Source organism: Aphelocoma coerulescens, chromosome 1 (assembly GCF_041296385.1).
Source record: "Aphelocoma coerulescens isolate FSJ_1873_10779 chromosome 1, UR_Acoe_1.0, whole genome shotgun sequence".
Classification (NCBI taxonomy): Eukaryota; Metazoa; Chordata; class Aves; order Passeriformes; family Corvidae; genus Aphelocoma; species Aphelocoma coerulescens.
This window is the reverse complement of record NC_091013.1, coordinates 119,878,864-119,899,561: the sequence shown is the minus strand read 5'-3', so window position 1 is coordinate 119,899,561 and position 20,698 is coordinate 119,878,864. Positions and strand designations below refer to the sequence as shown.

At 47.5% G+C, this 20,698-nt stretch overlaps 1 long non-coding RNA gene across 2 annotated transcripts in view; it reads right to left on the bottom strand.

Moving 5' to 3' along the window:
* The window catches only part of LOC138117059 (uncharacterized), a 70,245-nt gene that overhangs the window by 48,888 nt on the left and 659 nt on the right, over positions 1-20,698 (bottom strand). The gene's annotated exons all lie outside the window — the stretch shown is intronic.

Genomic DNA, 20,698 nt, shown 5'->3' with positions numbered 1-20,698 from the left:
GATGATGGCAGCAACAAAACCCATCCAGTGCTCAGCAGCCAAGTTAGTCCAGGAAATCCAAACAACAGACCAGCAAAGGCCAGGGAGCAGAGATAAACCTGTCCCACCTCTCCCCCTGAACCTTCAGACTGGAGCTGAAGCCCCTCCTGGGGCTGATGTGCTGCAGCTGAAGGTGGAAAGGCCAAGTGAAGCCAGTGAGGGTAATTCCAGCCTGGTCCCACTCTGAGGGCTCTGGTAAAAATACCCAGAAATGGTTTGTCTGGGGCACACTATCAAGGTTCAAATACCTTACAACAGGGGTGTGCATCTGTGCTTTTGGTTGTGCTCTCTCTCTTCCCTTTGCCAGGAAAGGATGCCTCGAGAGGAGCGGCATCTCCTGATCTCCTAAAAATCCCCTTTTCCTGAGTGCCCTGCTGAGGTGAGGTCTCTGCTGTGGCTTTCTGGACTTTTGGACACAGCACTCAGAGGTCACACCCCAAGATAAAGGAAGTGCTGATTTTCCATGTGTAAATCAGGACATCGGGGACATCACCAGGCCTTGCATCCCACACAAAGTTCCCTCTTCTCCAAGGGGGCTGTCCCATCTGCCAGACAAGGTTTCCCTTGAATACAACCTCCTGCCTTTCATTCAACACTGCTTTCTGGAGCTCTCTCCATTTTCCTGTTCTGAAGGGGTTTGGTCATTTTATGAGAAAGGAAATTTGGGCTCTTGCTCACTGGGTTAGTCCTCAGATAATGCTGTAGTAGATATTTATGCACCCACATAAAAGGACCCAGGGACTTTGTGCTTGTCCAGGCCTATCCAGCTATATTAATATTTACCAATCCCTTTGCTTTTCATGCCCATGCACTAATTCTGGCCACTGCAGAGCTGCTGAGAATCCATTTTTTACATAAAAAGAAGAGCAGTCCTTTAAATCCTGAATACCATGTCAGGAAGCAATACTTGGATTTGTTCTTGTGGGGTTTTTTGGGGAAGAGGGGTAGTAACAGGAGGAATTTACACTGAAGGATCATGACAGTCCATTATGGACCTTCTCCCAAAGGATTAGGTATTTTAAACTGCATTTTGCAGCCTCAGTGAGGAGCCCAGGCTCCTTTCTGTGTGCCAAGGAGTCACAGAACCATTCACTTCGGAAAAGACCTCTGAAAGAATCGTGTTGAAACCCTAGCCCAGCACTAAACCATGTGTGGTAAAATCACCTTTACTTCCCTTGCCTTTCCCTTCCCTGAAAGCTCTGTTCTTTCTGCCCTCTGGGAACTGGGAAACATCCCAGATGTCCCTGTGCCAGTCCCCAGAGGGCTGTAAGGACACACTTGCTTGGGTGAGCACACGGAGCTCCGACCAAAGCAGCGTCAGTGAATCGCTGCAGAGCAGCCCAGGCTGCCGTGCTGTGTCACAGGAGCCCTTCCCTGGCTCCACTCCAGTGCCTGATTTCATTCCCCTGCTCAGGATGCTGATAAAGATGCTTCATATCTGTGTGGACAAGCCCTGACAGGATATCTGCTGAGCCAGGTGCTGGCCAAGCACACTCCTCCCAAAGCAGCAAATGTGAAATGCAACCCAAAACTGCAGTGAAATCCAACAGCTTCAGGTTTCTATCCCTTAATGATCTAAAGATTGCAAATCAATAGACATAGAGATGCTTATAGCACTGGGTGGCCTTGACCCATGCCAGCACAGGGTAGTTAGAGAGGAAACTCTGGGGAGGTGCTTCATTCATACCTATTGGAAACAGAAATAACCCTTTATTATACTGGACACAGAAATAACCCTTTACTGGACACAGAAATAGCCCGTTACTGGACACAGATATAACCCTTTACTGGACACAGAAATAGCCCTTTACTGGACACAGAAATAGCCCTTTACTGGACACAGAAATAACCCTTTACTGGACACAGATATAACCCTTTATTGGGCACAGAAATAGCCCTTTACTGGACACAGATATAACCCTTTACTGGACACAGAAATAGCCCTTTACTGGACACAGAAATAACCCTTTACTGGACACAGAAATAACCCTTTACTGGACACAGAAACAGCCCTTCACTGCCCAGGCCCAACAGTTCATTTGTCCAATGGTTCATTCTGATTTCTTAGAAGTTTCTGTCCTGCTTAGGAGGAGGTACATGAGGGCTTAAAGAGACAGAAGACACGTTGTGTATTTTCATTTTTGATTCCCTGGCTCACTTGATAGGCTCAAGGACAGTGGGCCAGGGAGCAGGTTCCACATCCAACCCAGCTTTCCTTTCTTTAAGGTGAATTTAGGAGACTGCTCGTGCCCTGTTTGGGAGCTAGCCCCACGTCAGGGCAGCTGCAGCAGGGTGGATTTTTGAGCTTCCCAACGATTTCTCCTGCAGGCTGTTCCTACAGGGAGCACAAGGGAGAACACAAACTGTTTGCCTTCCTTTATGCCCCTGGCTCATGAGGCTTTCCAGAGGGGGTCAGGTTTAGGGCATTCTAAAAAAATCCTCCTTTGCCCCTTTCTTTTTCCCCTTGTCACAGTGTAAGATGCTGGTTTGGCCACTTTGTTCCTCTTTGCTTTATGTGTTTCCTAAAATAAGCGCAGAAATGGGCTGGGAACTTTCCCATCTTGAAAATGCAGTGAAATGTTAATGCTGGGGTGGTTTTTCCCCAGAAGTTTTTCCCAGGCAGCTGTTTGCTGCTCCCTGTGGTTCAGCCACACAGAAACGGAAGAATTTGAAGTTTTATTCATGCCTTGAAGATTAAACCCCTATTTATATATCTCAATCCTATGAGCTATAAAGCTCTTTTTGGCTTCCTTTTATTTTTTTTTTTTTTTTTTCGTCTAAGCTTTGTTTTTACTCTGTTCTGTGGGGTTTTTTGAGGTATCAGTCACTCAGGTTTGGGAAATGGGCTGGAGCTGTTTGTTGTACAAAGGAGAGCATTGTGGGGAAACTCAACAGAACCTCACCACCAGTGCTTTTGCACTGTGCAAACACATTTCCCCCCCAAGCCTGTCTATACAGAGAGGAAAAAAAATTGGCTAAATAAATGGATAAAAAACCCAAACAGGCAAATAAATTACCCAGTGAGCCTCTAGAGAATATCCATCCTCACAGACCCTGCACTGGACGGCTCAGCACCATCTGACGTATTTTTAAGCACTGAAATATCACTTTTTAAAATTTAAATTTTGAATAGTTCTTCATAAATAAATGTGTGTGGAGCAGAGAGCAGAGTGTGGCAGGTCACTTGGTCACTGTGCTCCCTGCCCATGGGACTGGAGGGAGGAGGAAGGGAATCCCAACCCAAACTCCGCCCGTGCCCCACTTTCAGCTCTCCATTTCTGAGAAGTCCCCCCAGGAGCCACGAATTTGTGCCTGGATTGTGAGAACAGTGGGACATGGTGCTTTTCCTGAAAAATGGCATCAGGCAATATCCATCAATAAGCTGGGATTCTCCCAGCTGCCTCCAGGTTCCCCCTCCTGCATTGTTCCTTCTCCTGTGTGCGCATAGGGATGAACCTAAGTCTGCTATCCTCACATTCAAACATTTATTTTTTTATAAATAAGCATATTCTGCTGTGGGGGTGTCCATCTGCTAAAAGCAGAGTTTGTTGTGTTTTATTCACACGGGAATAAATCGTGAATGGTTTGTTTTCCATTTAACCCAATATCTCCTATTTTCTAATTCCTTAATCAAAGAAAATGGAAGGATAAATTGCAGTTTGATCAGATGGGAATAACTTTGATCCAATGAGGCATTTCCTAGAGGCTGGATCAGCCTCAGGAGCTAAACTGACCACAAAGGAAGTGTGTGGGGAAAAAAGAAGCCACTTTGACAGGACTCGTTTGTCCAGATCAATGGACAAACCCTGCTGGAAAAACTGGTAACTGCAGGTTGTCCCTGTGGAATTGCAGTGATTTTTTTCTGCTGCTCTCCTAAGAAATATGAACAGTGTCCCCAGCGCCTGTCCAGGCTGAGAGCTACTTTAAGCGGCAAATAAAATTTAATTCTCTGAAGAGGTTTTTGTTGTAAGTATGGATTTGACTTAATAGCTTGAACACTGAAAAATTACTTCAAATTGCATTTTGTGTTTTGATTCCCATCCAGACATCTCTAAGCAGATGTGGTGCTTAAGCAAAAATTAAGTGGTTTGCTCTTTCCTGTGTTCATTTAGTTTTCCTTGCTGCCTTGTGGATACACAGTGGCTTTTTCAGAAGGGATGCAGCTTCTCTTCAGACATGCAGCAAATTGGGCACTTCTCTCCAAGCAAACCCCAGGCTGGACTCAGCAGGGGGAAAAAATCAGCTTCTGGCACAAGAATGTTTTTGCTTCTGCTTCTGGGTGTGCTGAAGGCCAGAGGAGAGGGAGTCTGGTCACATGGTGGGTTTGCAGAGCTGTTCACATTTGGGAGAGATAAATTGTGTACTCTCAGATGTCCTGGATCCTGCAGGGATGTTGGCTGCTCCTGGGGTTCCTCTGCCAGTCCTTGGAGAGGGGGGAAGAGTGAGTCCCTTGGAAGTGCTGTCTGAGCAAAGCAATGGAGGAATCTGGTGGAATAATTTCATTTTTAATAATTTTGAGGAAGAATTTTTTTGTGGAAAGGCTGCCCAGGGAGGTTTGGAGTCCCCATCCCTGGAGGTGTCCCAGGAAGGCCTGGAGGTGGCACTCAGTGCTCTGGGCTGGGGACTGGCACAGCTGGGACTTCTTCTTGGAGAACCATAGAATAACTCTGGCCACATCTTCCTGGTGTTTGCTTTTCCTCAGGCACAAATTCTTGTTAAACTGGCAGCTTTCTTAACCAGCCACAGGGTAATGGCTTTGCTGACATATCCTGTGATGTGTGCCCAGCTCTTCCCAAAGGGGCCATCTATTTCAAGGAATTAACTTTCATTTGGGATAGTCAGGAGCTTTTTAGTGTTATTTCTGCCTTGCAGACAGTGCTCCCTGACCTCTGTAGCACCATCCTCTGTGTGAGAGTCGGATCTGCTGCTTAGAGCAAGAATTAATATCCTCTTCCCAAATTCACTTCTGTGTTTTCCCCTTCCTGGCTTTTGTTTCCTCCACCTTGCCCAACATGGCACTTGCACTGCACTGGCTCTTCTTTGCCAAAATGGGATTGTTTTCCCGGTTTTGATGGATTTCACTTCCTCCTGTATAATCCCTGGCACAGATCCACCCCTCCCTGCTCAGCTTGCTGCTCCCAAGTGCCACTGAACAAAGTCCTGAGCACTGCACTGACTGCTTGACATAATAAATGCCCTTTCCCTGCCAGAGCAGCAGAGAGGCCTCCTGCCCTGCCTTGCATGGCCACCTCTGCAAAGCCAGATCCGACTGTCCTCTGTCCCAGTGGCCCCACAGAGCAGGGACACGGAGAGGAACAGAGCTGGGGCACAAACAGAAAGCTCACCAGGCTCATGCCCCTCCCATGGTGGAGCAAAGCATTTCTCCAAGGAGATTTTCTGTTGTGCAGTAGAAAACATCTTTCAGTAGAAAATACCTCTCATTTTGTAGTCATCAGTTTGGAGCTGGTGAACAACTGGGAGGAAAAGCTGAATCCAGAAAATAATTGTATAGATGAATATCTAACATGAGAAAGATCCCTTCTGAGAAATCAGGCTTTTCTTCAATACTGCTGTGCATGCTTGCAAAGACAGGAAAATCAGTGTATTAAGGTACCTGAAGACACAGGAAGCGTCTCTTTGTTTTCTTAACATCATTGATTCAGGGAAAATTTGTGTGGACAATGCTCTCAGGGATGCACAGCATGGGATTGCTGGGGTGTCTGTGGAGCTGGATCAATGATCCTTGTGGGGCCCTTCCAGCTCCGAATATTCTCTGATTTGATGATTGTCCAGTGCCAAGCTGGGATTTGAGGACAGTGCTGCATCTCACTGGAAACATCTGCCACGGAACAGTTCTGACCCACTCGAGCTGCAAGGCAGAGGTGCAAATGTGATCCTTTTGTAGGTACCACTCACTTCTTCAGCCTCCCTTTTACACGGTGCAGGTTAGCACAGAGAATTGTGCCATGACTGCTGCCCTGGGCAGCTGGAATATCCACAGGAGTGCACTTTGGGAACCGGCTTTGGTGCCCAGTTTAGGAAGCCAAGGGACACAGTGGCACTGGAGATACTTCTCCCTAAGGCAATGCCCTGCTTGCCATTTGACTTTATCAGACTGAGGATTTAAACACCTTAATTGCATGTCTAAACTGCAGGCTGAGAATCCTGCACTCTTTTGACGTGATCCTGTTTCTGCCTCTCCCAATCCCACTGGCACTTGGCTGTTCTGGTCTGGCTTCGTGGAGTCTGCAGCAGAAATATAAAATCCCAGGGAACCCCCTCCCTAAGTCTTTAGAGGAAAATGAAAACAGTGATCCAAAGATTATATTCCTCCCATGTTCTTCTGAGCTGATTTTATTCCTCTTTCTGAGGAACATGAAAAAAATGAGTAAGCCCCAAATTCGATCTCTGCCTTATGATCTTACCACAGACATCTCGATGTGGTGTATTTTTTCTCATCTTGTTTTTACTGTGAAACTGGGAAGTTGAAAAGTACAAGTATGAGATCTGTCTGTACTCCAAAATTCTTTTGACCCCTCAAAAAATACAAATTTAACCCCCAAATGGATTATTTGCTCTTGTGGCAAGATAAGGCATTTCTTTGTGCTAATAAATCCATGACTTTGCATCCTACTTAATAAAAGGACAAAATAAAAATCAGTTTGCAAATGATTAGAATTCATTAAAATGTAATTATTTGTGAACTACCCGGTACTGATGTTCCTGATGAGCTGAGCTAATCCTGTGCCACTTCCAACCTGAATGGAATTGAAATGTAAAAGTCAGGACCCAGGGAATGCTTGGAGAGTTTTGGGTAGATGCAAGCCATGAAATGAGGAAACATTTCCTGGGAGTTACAGGCTGAGCCAAAAGGCTGCAAAAATCTTTAGACCTCATAACTTCACTATAGTTTTTGAACACTTAAAAGTAATATGATTTTTGTTCTGAGGCTAAGTGTGACTTAGTTAGGTGACAAACATCAGAGGGATTTGGGTTTGGATCCAAGCTCTTGCTGAGGGATCAGCACTGGGTTTCCAGGGACGATTCTCCGAGGGATAGAAACTGATAATCCCTCTTTGCATCCTTTCCTGGTGCCCATGGAAGTCCCTGCAGAACATAAATCCTGTGTCCAGAACCAGTTGTTTTTTCCTCACAGTCTTGGAATGAATAGGAGAGGCAAAGGCCAGAGTCCAGGCTGAGCTAATTAATGATATCCTAAAATAACGATGGATTGATATCCTAGTACAGAGGCTGCTTTTTCCCCCTCAGTGTAGGAAGTTCCTCTTAAACCTTTGTGTTTCTTTATCCAGCTGGTCAGAGAGCTCCACTTTTCTGTGTATTGATAGAAGAAAATTGATTGTTAATCCTAGCTTAACATCTCATTCAGGTGCCCGTGCCAGCGTGCCTGATATGTGTTTTGGATCCTCTCTGGAGCGTCAAGATGGGCTGGGAGGCAAAAGAAACGGGTAGGTTCTTTTCCAGTGCCTGTTCTCTGGTGAAGAACAATGCCCTGTGTTAGAAGCTCATAATGGCACTGCTGACACCCAGCATTTCTGTGCTGATTAATTTCCTGCACGGATGAGCTCCTTCTCTATTGCACGATGGCCTCAGAGTGCTGGTTCTGAGTGTGTAGCAGGGCTGTTGGAAAACACTGCTCTGGAAGGCAGTAAATTCAGAAACCACTGCTCTGGAAGGCAGTACATTCACAATTCCCCACATGTTTTCCCACTCCTGCCAGACCGTATGCAAGCTGACACTTTGCATCAGGCCCCGGTGCCAACTCCTGAATTACTGCCGAAAGAGGGAATATTTTGATCAAAGCAGAAAGCTTTCTGGCGGCATTTCACACCCCATTAGAAGCTCGAGGAGCAATGGCTAGTGAGGTTATCCCAAATGTGCACTTTTCACGTTGTGCCTCCTCCCTGTGCCGAGGTCCCCAGGCTGCCCTGGCCTGAGCGTCGGTGCGCAAGGAGAATCCGTCCTGTGCGTGCAGTGAGGGCTCTGATGATGTGGGAGTGAAGTGCCACTGCATAACTCAGCCTGGCAGCTCTCTGGAGAGCTTCCTCTCCGTGCTGGAGAGGCTCTCGTGATGGGGAAATTCGTCTGCATCAGCTCCTTGTGCCGCTGCTTGGGTGGCAGGCTCAGCGTTTGGGAGGGAAGTGCCACCCACAGGCACTGCTGGGGTGCAGAGGAAGGACAACGGAGTTCTGGGCTCAGTTCCCGGGAACTTTGAGCCCCAAAAACTGCTCTGCTGGAGAGTTTCTGCTCTAGCTCCCAAACCCCACCTCCGGCCACGATCCAGGTGCCTTTGGCACCATAGCCCCAGGCTTGGGCATTGACCACCTCCCTAGGAAACCTGTGCCAGTGCCAGGGCCTGTGCCAGTGTTTAAGCACCTTCTTGGTAAAAAAATGCTTCCTAAGGCCAAGTCCAAAAACTCGACATAAACTCCTAAATGCCCTTTCAGCCCCATCCTGCAAGTGCTGACTCCCCATTCTCCTGGAAGCCCAGGGGTGCCACAGCAGGGACGTGCAGTGGCTGTGCCCTGCAGCAAAGCAGAGACTCAAGGGCTGAAGTTCTGTCACTTGAGCATGCTCATGTTACAAAATTAGGGCCATCAGGCTGCCAGCACTGTTACATCAACCCCTGCACCTACAGGGGCTGTGCCCCTTTACACCTCAGCAGGGATCCACAAGAAGGAGGGAGAGGGACTATCTAAAACGACCTGGAGGGACAGGACAAGGGGAATGGCTTCAATCTGACGGAGGGGTTAGGTGGGATGTTGGGAAGAATCCTTCCCTGTGAGGGTGGGCAGGCCCTGGCACAGGGTGCCCAGAGCAGCTGTGGCTGCCCCTGGATCCCTGGCAGTGCCCAAGGCCAGGCTGGACATTGGGGCTTGGAGCAACCTGGGATGGTGGAAGGGGTCCCTGCCCATGGCAGGGGTGGCACTGGGTGATCTTTAAGGTCCCTTCCACCATTCCATGACTCCATGATCGCCCACAGGGGTTGTGTGTTGGCACAACGCCAGGACCCAGAGCCACAGTGGGAACAGATCCGGGTTTTGTCCCAAAAGATGCAGCTGAGTGCTCTTTGTGAGTCTCTCTGAGTTGGAAACTTCATTTGATCTACAGGGTGTTTTTGAGCATTCCGCATGAATGCTCCTGTGTACCGTGCTCAGTGATTCCTTGCTATTCCAGCATCAGAATAACGAGGTCTATTATGTTCCTACCCGGCATGTTGGGGCATTATTGCAAAATTATTGTTTTGTTTCTCCTAAACTCAAGATTTCTTTTGTAACGGTAATAATAATAAAAGACATAGAGGCTGATGAATTATCCTCCATGTCAGACTGCAGCACAGCAGAGTCTGAAAGAGCTGAGAGAGTAAAGCAGAAAAATATCTCAATTTACGAGTGGAACACTAACACACACTAAACTTTTGCTGCACTATTCCTCATCTGATTTCTAGCTTTCTCTTCACAAGCAGACAAGACTCACGCTTCTCAGGCGATAAATCTTAAGCAGATTAAAGGGACATTCAGCACAGGCTTTCACTGGAAAGCATAAATTGTGATTTTTGTGCAGGCCAGGCTCAGAGAAAAGCACTACTCAGTCTGGTAAGAGATGCATTTCCAAATGAGTGAATAAGCACTGCTGGATAATTGCTAACTTCCTGTATGATGTATCAGGTAGGAAAATTTGGAACTGAACTGCTGCTGCTGCTGCTGGCCACGTGCAGTGAGTGGTTTTCACTCTGTAATTCTTTGGGAGCTGTGCAACTGCAGGTGCTGGAGCTGGGGGAGCTGTCATGGGTTTTGATGGACACCAGTGGGCAGCTGAAGGCAGGGCAAGAAATGTGCCCTGGTGTCTGCTTCCCACCTGAGGAAAGGTTCACCTGAGGCTGCAGGAAGGAAGGAGGAGCAGGAGTGGTGGAACAGCAGGGAGAGACTCCAGGGCTGGACCTGCTCTGGTTCTCATAGGTGTGGATGCAGCCAAGGGAAATTCCCCACCTGGGATCCCAGTTGTGGGGCAGGAACCCTCATTGTTGTGGGATTGGTGTGATACCCTCAAACCCTTCCATCTTTCCCACTGGGGAGAGGATTTCAGTCTGTCTCTGCCTCAACCCCTGTGGTTCAGGTGCATCACCTGCCTTCCACCCCTGAAGGCCAAGTCCCATGGACACGAGGAGCATGGGTAGGTAAGAGCTAGCTGAAGAAATTCCCAGGCAAAGGTGGGAGTATTCATTTTCTGGCAAATATATCTGTCTTCCAAAAGGAACCAGGTGAGGTTTAACATCCCTTTCCATGAAGAAATTCCTCCTGGTGTCCAAAAACATAACTTATGCAAATCTGCTTCCCTTCCCTTCCTATTCACCTGCCATATGCTCCACATCCTCCCTGGATCCCTCTGTGCTTCCCTGTGTGCAGAACTAACAGCAATCCTCCCTCTGTGCTGCAGAATTGGGAAGACAATTCAGCTTTCGATTAATTCTAGCTGCCAGTGATGGCAGAATATGCATGGGCACAGCTACCCTCGGATCTCTGTTCAATCCCGAAGTTCCCAGCATGGAAACAGTAACCATTATCTCCCCAGCTGCACAGGATAAAGTGAGGGCTGGCTGACTGGGGGGGGAAAAATCACTTGATGGGTTGCAATGGGGAAGGTGGTGCTTAGTGTTGTAGCACTGGGGTGAAAAGGGGCTTTTCTGTGCACACATCCTTGAGGGTTCTAAGACAAAAAGGCCAGGAAAACCTACACGACTCTCTGCCATTCATCCCCTCCTCTTCCAGCTTGTTTGGTGTCACAGAACACTGTGGAGGGTAATCTTGGGCTACCTGAAACTCGTGGAAAAGAACGGGCAAGCTTTTAGATGCATCATCCCTCCCACGTGGTCTTTTAGTGTGGCCATCTCTGCTCTGCCTCCATGCACATCCTTTCTGTGAGCCTGACCCATAAGGTGCCCTGCCAGTGGGCCTCTTGGCTCAATAAAGACGATTGCAGCTGGTTCCATTGAGAGTGAAAGTGTCACTAACTCTGTGACAATGTCACCACATCCACCAAGGAGGTGGGATGAACTCATGGCAGGGATCCACACTCACTGTGCCCCCCCGGTTGTGTATCAGATTTACCCAGAGTCAAGCAGCTTTCCCTGTCCTAAGCTCTCTGTGGACTCTGAGGCTCGAGGGGGTTTCTCCCCTGTCACTCACCACTGTTTTAAGCAGCCAAATTGTGCCCTCAGGTCCCTCTGTGCAGCCCTGCTGCCTTCCAGGTGCAGCCAGGGATGTACAGGCTCGTTGGGACCGAGGGGGTTGGCAGAGGTTTGTCCAAAGGCACTGGCAGGAATGGACTCATGGAACATTGCATTAACTGCAGAATATCCTGGTGCTGCTGCTGCTGGGCAGGACCCAGCTGTGCTGGCTGAACTTCTGAGGGGAGAGAAAATATTCGGAAGGAAAATGTGGGACACGGTAACTGCAAGGCTTTGATCTGTTTTTACAGCCCGTTTGAAACTGATTTTCTCAGCAACGCTCCCGCTAAGCTGAGGTTTGGTAAAACAAGGAGTTCCTGGAGCTGCTGGTGATTCACATTTGCATGGGGCATTTTTTCTACGTCTCTGCTAAAGAAGGCATTTTGAATTGTCCCAAATGGTTCAGGCACCTGATTAAGAGACTCAGAAGTGCTAAGCAAAAGTAAACTCCAGAAATCACACGTCACAGAGGAACACGAAGGGTATATTAAAGGCAGCTTCATTTTTAGTAAGAGTTTTAATTACTTGCATTATGTCAACATTTCCAGAGGAAATCCAAAGCCTCATCTCCTTGTGTGTCCTTTTCAAAAAAAGAGATGCAAAGACTCATTTTGCTCCTCTGTGAGAATGGAGTACAGATCAAGTTCAGTAAAACTTGTCTCTGATCAGACTGCAATAATTTCTCCAAATGGCTCTATAAATTAAAATATTTGCTCTGTGTTGAGCACCAAGGGAAGACAGATTGTAGCTCATTCACAAGGAAAGGTCAGCAGACCCAAATGAAAATGCAAGAACATCAATTGTTTCCATTCACTAATCACATATAATTGGTCTGGCTCACCTGAACTAGAACACATTTGTTATTATAATGCATAATTAAAGTTCTTTTCATTTTGCTTTTTCCAGATGCAATTATCTTTCTTTTAACAAATGCATGAGAAGGAAACTTCTTGTAAAACTGAAGATACATTTGACAAATTAGTATAATTAAGAAAATGTCCCTGAAAGAGGAAAAACTTTCTAAGTACGAACATTGTCAGCTCCCAGTACTTATTGCCTGTCCTTTGTGGCTCCCACTGACAGAAGGAATTCTGATTTACGTGAGGGAGCCAAGTGTCCAAATCAGCAGGGCTGAAACATGAACATCTTTGTTTTGCTCTTCACTTTCCAACCCTCTCATGCTCTGGTTTTCCTTTTACAGAAAGAGATTTTTCTTCTTATTTCTCCCATTCCTCAGACCCAGCGTGTCCCCCAGCCCTGCTGAGCTCTCCCAGTGCCACACTGACCTCTCCAGTCGCCTGTCTGGGCAGGGGCAGGGACATGGGAGCTGCACAAAATGGATTCAGGTGAAACATGAGGTAACGCCCTTTGGGAAACCAGAGGGGGGAAACCATTACAAATTGCACCTCTAAAGTGAGGTCAGACATTGAGACACGTTGTGCTGTCAGGCATCTAAGTTCACTCAGCGTGGGCTGGGCTTGAGCCACTGAACCAGAGGCTCCTGATCCCAATCAAACATCTCGGGGTTTCTGCTCCTCTGCCTTCGGAAGACCTGCCCGTGTGCTGGATACCATGGGTTCAATAATCTATTAAGTACATAAAATATAGTAAAAATCTGTGCCCATGGGCTCCTGGGAGCCAGAACAAGCCAATGATCCTGTCACTGCAGTGCCCCTCTGGGGACATCCAGGGAGATCTGGGATGAAACGACAACAGGACAAGGACACAGCCTCAGGCTGGGCCAGGGGAAGCTCAGGGTGGACAGCAGCAGGAATTTCTCCAGGGAAAGGGTGGCCAGGCACTGGCAGGGGCTGCCCAGGGTGGTTTGGAGTGCCCATGCCTGGAGGTGTCCAAGGAAGGGCTGGAGGTGGCACTCAGTGCTCTGGGCTGGGGACAAGGTGGGGACTGGGGACAGGCTGGACTCAGTGACCTTGGAGGGCTTTTCCAGCCTGGATAATTCTGTGAAACTCTGAAAAGATGATTCTCTTCTGGCAAACTCTTGTTTCTCAAAGGTGGGGGTGTCCCTGTGCAGGGGAGGAGATGAGGACAGTGGGAACAGGGACATCTCTCCCTAAATTCTGGCCGGGAAGGTGAAGATCCCTGACTCACATTCTGAACTATCTTGTCTCTTTCTGGTGAATAATTTTGCCTTTTTCTGGTGCATAATTGCTTCCTGTAACTTAATGCTGATTTTAAATAATGATGTTAAAGTCAGTGATGGGTTAGAGAATTATTAGTATCTGCAGGGATCTAAGATTAAAGATTATAATATTAGGAAAATGCATGCAGTCATTAATTTAATTTTGAAGTGTAAAGCCTGTCTAATCTAATTTACTATATTACAGTATGAGCTGTAATTTTGACTAATTAAATTTCTCTAATCTTTTGCTAGCTTAAGCTTCGATTAACGAATATTTACTTTGTTATGATAAGATTAAAAACCTCAGTTCCCAAGAAAAATCTTGAAAAAGTCGAGCATCCCAATTTCCATTGGATCAGTGAGGCACAGGGAAACCAAGAGCCATTTGAGAGAACCAGAATGTGCTCAGAGAGAGCACAGCATTTGCCTAACAAGCACTATTAAGCTGGTAAAATGAATTTAATAGAATGTTGTTAGCACAATACTTTGTAATGCAGAATTCAGGGTGTAGAAAGAGGAAATTGCTTTATTCTGCTCTGTTTGTGCAGCTCACGACGTGAGGCAGGGCTGAGGCAGGTGGAGGTTCACCTTCTGTGGGTTTTCAGTGCCAACCAGAATGAATAATAACTATTTCTGTGTGCAAATAGGAGGCACTGCAGGGAGAAAATGCAGCGTGACTGGAAGGCAACTGATTGAACTCCTCATTGCCCTTAAGTGCAGAATGAAAGTTGCATTGGCAGGCCAGGGAATGCATCAGACAGGACAGGAGATAGTAATGACATACAAAGGAGACAGCAGAAAACTCTGCACAGAGATGGGCAGAGGCATCCAAGCAGGGCCCTGCCAGCAGCTATTTCATGCAGCAGCTCAGATTTCGGGCTTGTCAGACACACCTATTCCCTGGATAATAAAGCACCCCCAGAGCAACACAAGCAGTTCTTAAACAGCCACCAAGGGGGAGGGAGGCGCCTGGAAAGCATCGCCTGTCCTTCCCGCTGAGGGATGAGTGCACAGGAGCACAGCTCCCCTTCCCCAGCAGGGCCCAGCAGCCCTGAGCACTCCCTGCTCCTGCTCCCACTCCCTCACCCCACCTGAACCTGGATTTTCTTAGGAAGGGGAGGAGCAGGGAGTGCAAGAGAGGACTTTTCTTCCCCACTGCCCTCTGAGAACTCAGTTTTCAATCTGAGCCTGCCAGGATGGGAGGCTGCTCCAGAACTGCCTTCATTCATTCATTTATTTATTCATTCACAGCCCCACATCTCCTGAGCTGGTTGTGTCCTTCAGCCTCTCCCTCCCTTTGTACCACAGCCCTCCACACCACCAGAAACTGGGATTAGAAGGAGAATCCTGGTGCTCTTGCAGCCTTTGTTGTGCTCCCTGATCCAGCCTGTCTCATCCATCCCCTGCTCAGAAGATGGATTTCTCCTCCTCTTGGGCACCTTGGCAGCTGTCTCTGCACACCAGTTTGGGATGTGCAGGTGGTGGGGACTGTGTTCTGTGCTCCTGAGGAGCTCTCACCAGGAGGTTACACTTTCTAGGGGATAGAGCATCCAAAGATTTCACTTTCCTCGCTCATGGGGGCCCAGTCCAACAAGAAAACAAATGTCCACACAAACACCAGTCTCCTGCAACTTTGCCCCTTGATTTAGAGGCTGCACTTGGTTCCAAGGGAACATTGCCTTTTGGGAGCAGCTGTGGAAGCTCAGCAGCACTCTGAGATAAGTCAGGCTGCTCCCTGCCCAGTCCCCATCTGGCTCTGCCTGCCCAGAGCAGAGCTGGGGCCCATTCTGTGACAGGTACAGACCACAGCCAGGCTTGCCAGGAGGGACGAGGGGAGGATGACATGGATTCATGGAGAGAAGAGATTGGGGAAAGCTAGTGGTGTTGGTACCCCCATCCCACCCCACAGCATCCCTGACTGGCTCTTGTGCACTCCTGGTAAAAGGCAAACAAACACCCACTTCTGGCCTCTCAGTCAGATCCAGGGTGGGTTCCCAGCAATCCCTGACTTTGTGCAAAAAGTGCTTGAAAATGATCCAGGCCAGATTTTGTTTGCTTGTTCAAAAGGTGTTTGTTTTCCCATCTGCTCTGCCAGTGTTTGTCTTGTTTGGGTGTTCTCTGCAGGCAGTCCTAGCCTCAAAAAAATCCTGGAATGGTTTGGGTTGGAACAACCTCAAAGCCCATCCAGTGCCACCCTTGTCATGGGCAGGGACCCCTTCCACTGTCCCAGGCTGCTCCAAGCCCCAATGTCCAGCCTGGCCTTGGACACTGCCAGGGATCCAGGGGCAGCCACAGCTGCTCTGGGCACCCTGTGCCAGGGCCTGCCCACCCTCACAGGGAACAATTCCTTCCCAATCTCCCATCCATCCCTGCCCTCTGGCAGTGGGAAGCCATTCCCTGTGTCCTGTTCCTCCAGCCCTTGTCCCCAGTCCCTCTGCAGCTCTCTTGTGGGCTCCCTTCAGAAGAGATGCACCCAGAGGCATTTATGTACAACCTACAGAAATAATCTCCTTTTGAAGGCTGTTATGGAATAACACGATGCTTTCCTTACCAATACTCCTTATCCCATACAATCCTGACTCCACAGACCGAAGCCGGGCTATGAAGCACAGAGCAAGCACAAACAAAACAGAGGGATTTTGTTTTTCCCTGAAAATAATACAATTTAAAAGCATTTTCCTCACATTTTTCAGTGCAATGTGCATCAGTTTAGGGGTGTTTACAACAATTGCTTTTATTTGGTTTAGTAAGGTGCAACCAATGGTAACATGAAGCAGTGCATGGTCTGTTTTGGCCATGGCAGTGGAACATAAATGATGAAATTAAAGGGGTATGATTGCAGTAAATATTACTGGAATGGGAATAGAAGTTGGAGCAATTACTGTGAAATGAAATTAAACCCAAACCAGAAAAATTCCTGTAGCATAATGGCAAAAAATACTTCCATCAAGTGACCCTGCTCCTCCACAGCCCCTGTGCATCTCTTGCAGTGCTTGCACCTTGCTTGAAAAATGTTGTTTTCACCCCAAAGCACTTTGTAAGAAAAAATGTCTTGGTCCATTGCTGAGTTGAAGAAATGCCAGGAATAGTGTACAGGAATTTTTAGCAGTGGGCCAGGGGTAGATAAAAGATGCTGTAGGTGATAGAGAGGGCCCAGAGGAATGTGGGTGGAGGCCAAACCTCTCCCTGACCTGGAGCTGGCCGTGGCTGTGGCACTCCAGGGAAGGGAGGTGACAAATGGCCTCTCTTCTCCCTGGACGCTCACAGATGCTGTTCTTCCCTGCTGGATCCAAGCCCTGGCTCCTCAGAAAGTGGAGTCATCACTGAGGGAGAGCAGTGTCAGCTCCTGCCTGGGTTTTCCCTGGGAATCTGCCACTCAGGAGGGGGCCAGAGCTGATCTGTAGGGACCTGAGGAAGGCATCGGTCCCCTAAAAGAATCCTTGGACCAAAAGTTGCCTGTGGGTGCAAATCTGAGAGCACATATCCTATTGCTGATGGAGCACACTTTGGGGGGATCATCACTTCCTAATAACAATGCCTGAAGTAATGGGTTCATGTCTCATCATGCTAAGGGTATTTATAAACATGTTTAAAAAGCAGGAGGGGAAGTAGCAGGCAAGTTTGCTTCCAGAACACAAGTCAAGTGTGTATTATTAAGCCTAAATAGCCTGGATTAATCAAATGTCATGCTGGTACTTCTAATAATGGCTTTACGTAGCAAATTCCATTACCTGGCTTTACCAGCCAGGAGAGAAGCTACATAAGATCAATTAAACAAACAGGAAATTACCTTTTTTCTTTATAGTCTATGACTTTTAGCACTTACAATGGTGCCAAGATCCTGAAAATTAAACAGGCATTTGCATAAGATTAAGACTCACTCACTTTCCTTCTAAGTCACTGTGGCTTGTTTAGGACCCCAGAGTTATCTCATGTCTGCTGGAGAGGCTGGGAGCAAATTAAAAATGGCTTAATGTGTCAGAGAGGATCCCAACATTTCAACAGGTCTCTGCCATTAATAAATGCACCTGCAGCATCCCAGAGATTAATGAGCAAGCTCTCAGCAGAATTAATGGAAGTAACTCTTTAAAGGAGGGGTACGGAGGGGTGGAAGGAGGCAGAAATTTCCTTGAGGGGCAGTTCTAGAGAACAGGCACAGAATGTGGGAAGGCAGGAGACGTGGGGGTGAGGGGATGAGGGCAGAGATCTCTATCCAGTCCAAATGAGAACTCACTTTTGGCTCGGGTGAAGAACTATGAGCAGCCTCACTAAAAAAAGAAAAAAACCAAACCCATATCATTCCTCATTTTGGTACGTGGAATGAATATACTTAAAAAAAACCCCAAACCAACCAACCAAAAACACCCAAACAGGATCTGGCAGTTAATTCCTCTGTCATTAAAGGATGCCCAAACATGTGAGGCAAACCCAGCCTCCAAGGGTGATTTAATGCTGAAATGAACCCAGAGACACTGGATAACTGCACAAGCAATTGACTGAAAGTGTTCCTTCTAATTCTGATGGCTGCCAGTCTTCACTGAAGGAAAAGAGGTTCAAGAAGCCCCCAAACACAGACTATTTATACACATATGGCTATATAATAGCTATAAAAGTGGGAGATGAAGAGTTTGTTGCTGCTGGGGTTTGGTTTGTTTGTATTCTGTGTTTGCCACCCAGAGCTGAAAATGCATTCCAGGGGAATCTAAAAATGCTCATATTTGGAAATATTCATTTAAGTCATTCTAGTTAACAGCTAATCTGCCTTTAAATTAATGATATGTAGGCACAACCTTTATGCCATCTTAATATGCTTTTGTCCTAGCATCTCCTTGGTTTTATTAAAATTTTAATAACTTCTCAAGAAGGGGAATTATGTCTGATATTGACTAAGTTATGGCTAAATTAGAAGCTGGCGAGTCCGGAACCTGACAGTTCATTTAATTCACAGTTCCAGACTTGGTGGTCATAGACTGCCTGTACTGTCTTTAAATGTTATAATCTCTTTTTGGGCTGGAATCTCTGTCTGCAGTAGATTTTGAGAATAGCAGCAAATTAGGGCTCTTATCTCTGTTCCATTATCCAGCCTCAGGCACACACTGCTTTGGGATGCAGGGATGAAGATCTCTCTACCCATGGCAAAACCAGTGCCAGGAGAAGGAACAAACTATTGGATCCCCATGGAAAAGGAGGGGGAGAGAGGTGGGGCTGCAGCAGGGATGGAGCTGGGAAATAGAGGAATGGTGGTGTGACTGAGTGATGGAAACTTAAGGGAAAAAGTGAAGGGGATGGGGTGAGAGTGAAATGTAGAGAACAGAAGGATGGCCTGAGCTAAAAACCAAGGCAAGGAACAGAACAGCTGAACAAGGGTTTGAGAGGGAACGTTGTGGAAGTTGTTACCACTCCAGGGCTTTTAAGGAAAGGAGCCTCAATTTTATGCAAGAATAAATAATGAAATGTAAGACTCAAAGTAATATTGGTTGGGATGGGCTGGAAAGGGAATAAAGTGATTTAGGAAGGAAAATATTGGCAAGGAAAGTAAATATTGGCGCTGGGTAAAAGAACAGAGGTGGAGAGTGAATAAAAGGAGGGATGAGAAACAAACTGGTGCACAGAAGGAAACCAAATGGCTTTTTTGGGAACAGGGACCACGGCAGAAAGAAATGAGGGCACCAAGGGAAAGGAAACGAAACACCACAGATTTAGTTCTTATTTTGTTAGAGACTGAACCAGAAGAGATGGGGGAAAGGAAGCCCAGAGGAGAGGTCTGAGGGGACCCTGAGCTCAGCCTCACGGGTCCTGGGGATGCTCAGAGCAGGGCAGAGGGGCCTGTGGCAGCTCTGAATTCCTGCAAGCACTTGGCTGCCTAACCCTAACCCTGCCCAACATCTTCTAATTGGACACTGTGCAATTGGACACTGCCCTAAAACACCATTACCCAAATTCGCTGCATTTCCATAACAACACCTGCACTATGGCTAGGACTAAAATAAATTGTAAAAGCCCCTCAATCCTTGTGACTAGAGTGTTGCTATTTAATATTCCCCAGTTTTCTTGCTGCACTTCCCCCGTGTCTAGAGCAGGGAGTGAGGAGCAGGCAAGGGTTGTGTGACAGCTTTAGCACATTTGCAAAAGTTACCCATTTAATCGATGTTTGTGTGACCTTTGCAGGGGAAGGCAGAAGCCACAAGAGTAACACCAGCTGTTACAAGCCTTCCCCCTTCCCTCCTTCCCAGCAGGGAGCTGGCACCTGCACGCAGCTTGAGAAGGTGGGGCAGGAAGGAGAGCAGCAGCCTCCCTGCAGAAGGACACATGCCAGCCACAGGGACATCATCAACCTGCACGGGCAAGAAGGAACAGCCTCAGGCTGGGCCAGGGGAGGCTCAGGTTGGACAGCAGCAGGAATTTCCCTGTGGAAAGGGTGGTCAGACATAGGCAGGGGCTGCCCAGGGAGGTTTGGAGTGCCCATGCCTGGAGGTGTCCAAGGAAGGGCTGGAGGTGGCACTCAGTGCTCTGGGCTGGGGACAAGGTGGGCATCGGGCACAGCTTGGATTCCATGGTCTGGGAGGGCTTTTTCCTCCTGCAGGTCGCCCTCCTGTCTTTCAGCCCCAGGAGGGACACTCCTGGCCCTGCACACCCCCCTGGACCCGACCCAGTGCTGCCAGCTCATTTTCTGTCCAGCCCAAATTCAGAGTAGGTCAAAGAAGAGAACTAATTCCTGTTTAACAAGCTGTCAGCTTCCACCTGCATTAGTGACAGAAAGAGCTCACAGCCATCAAAAGCCCAAAGAAATTCTGTCAGCCACCTCCTGGGGCAGTCTGAGTTTCCTCAGGAGATGGCAGCTGTGCTTCTGGGCCACCCTGACACATTGTCACCTTGCTCACATGAGCAGCAGCATTGCAGGAGGACCAGAAACCTTCCCTGGATACCCATATTCCCATTTATCAGAAACTGGTGTTCTCAGTCAGTGGGAGCTTCCTGAAACCTCCTCTTTCAACAAAGTTTAGCCTCTGCTTTTGAACAATTCTTTTTCATACACATACTTTGAACAAAACATTCATTCCTGCAGGAACTCATGACTTCTGATCCACGAATCAACCTGATTACACAGAAACTCCTTCTTGTTTAAAACACCCCTGTGCTCACACACCTCACAGCTTCAACATCATACCCTACTTATACACCTTACTTACTGATACATTCTACCTACTTCAACATTTCACTTGCTTATCTTATACCACTTATACAGACACATATCACAATACTTATGCATTTTT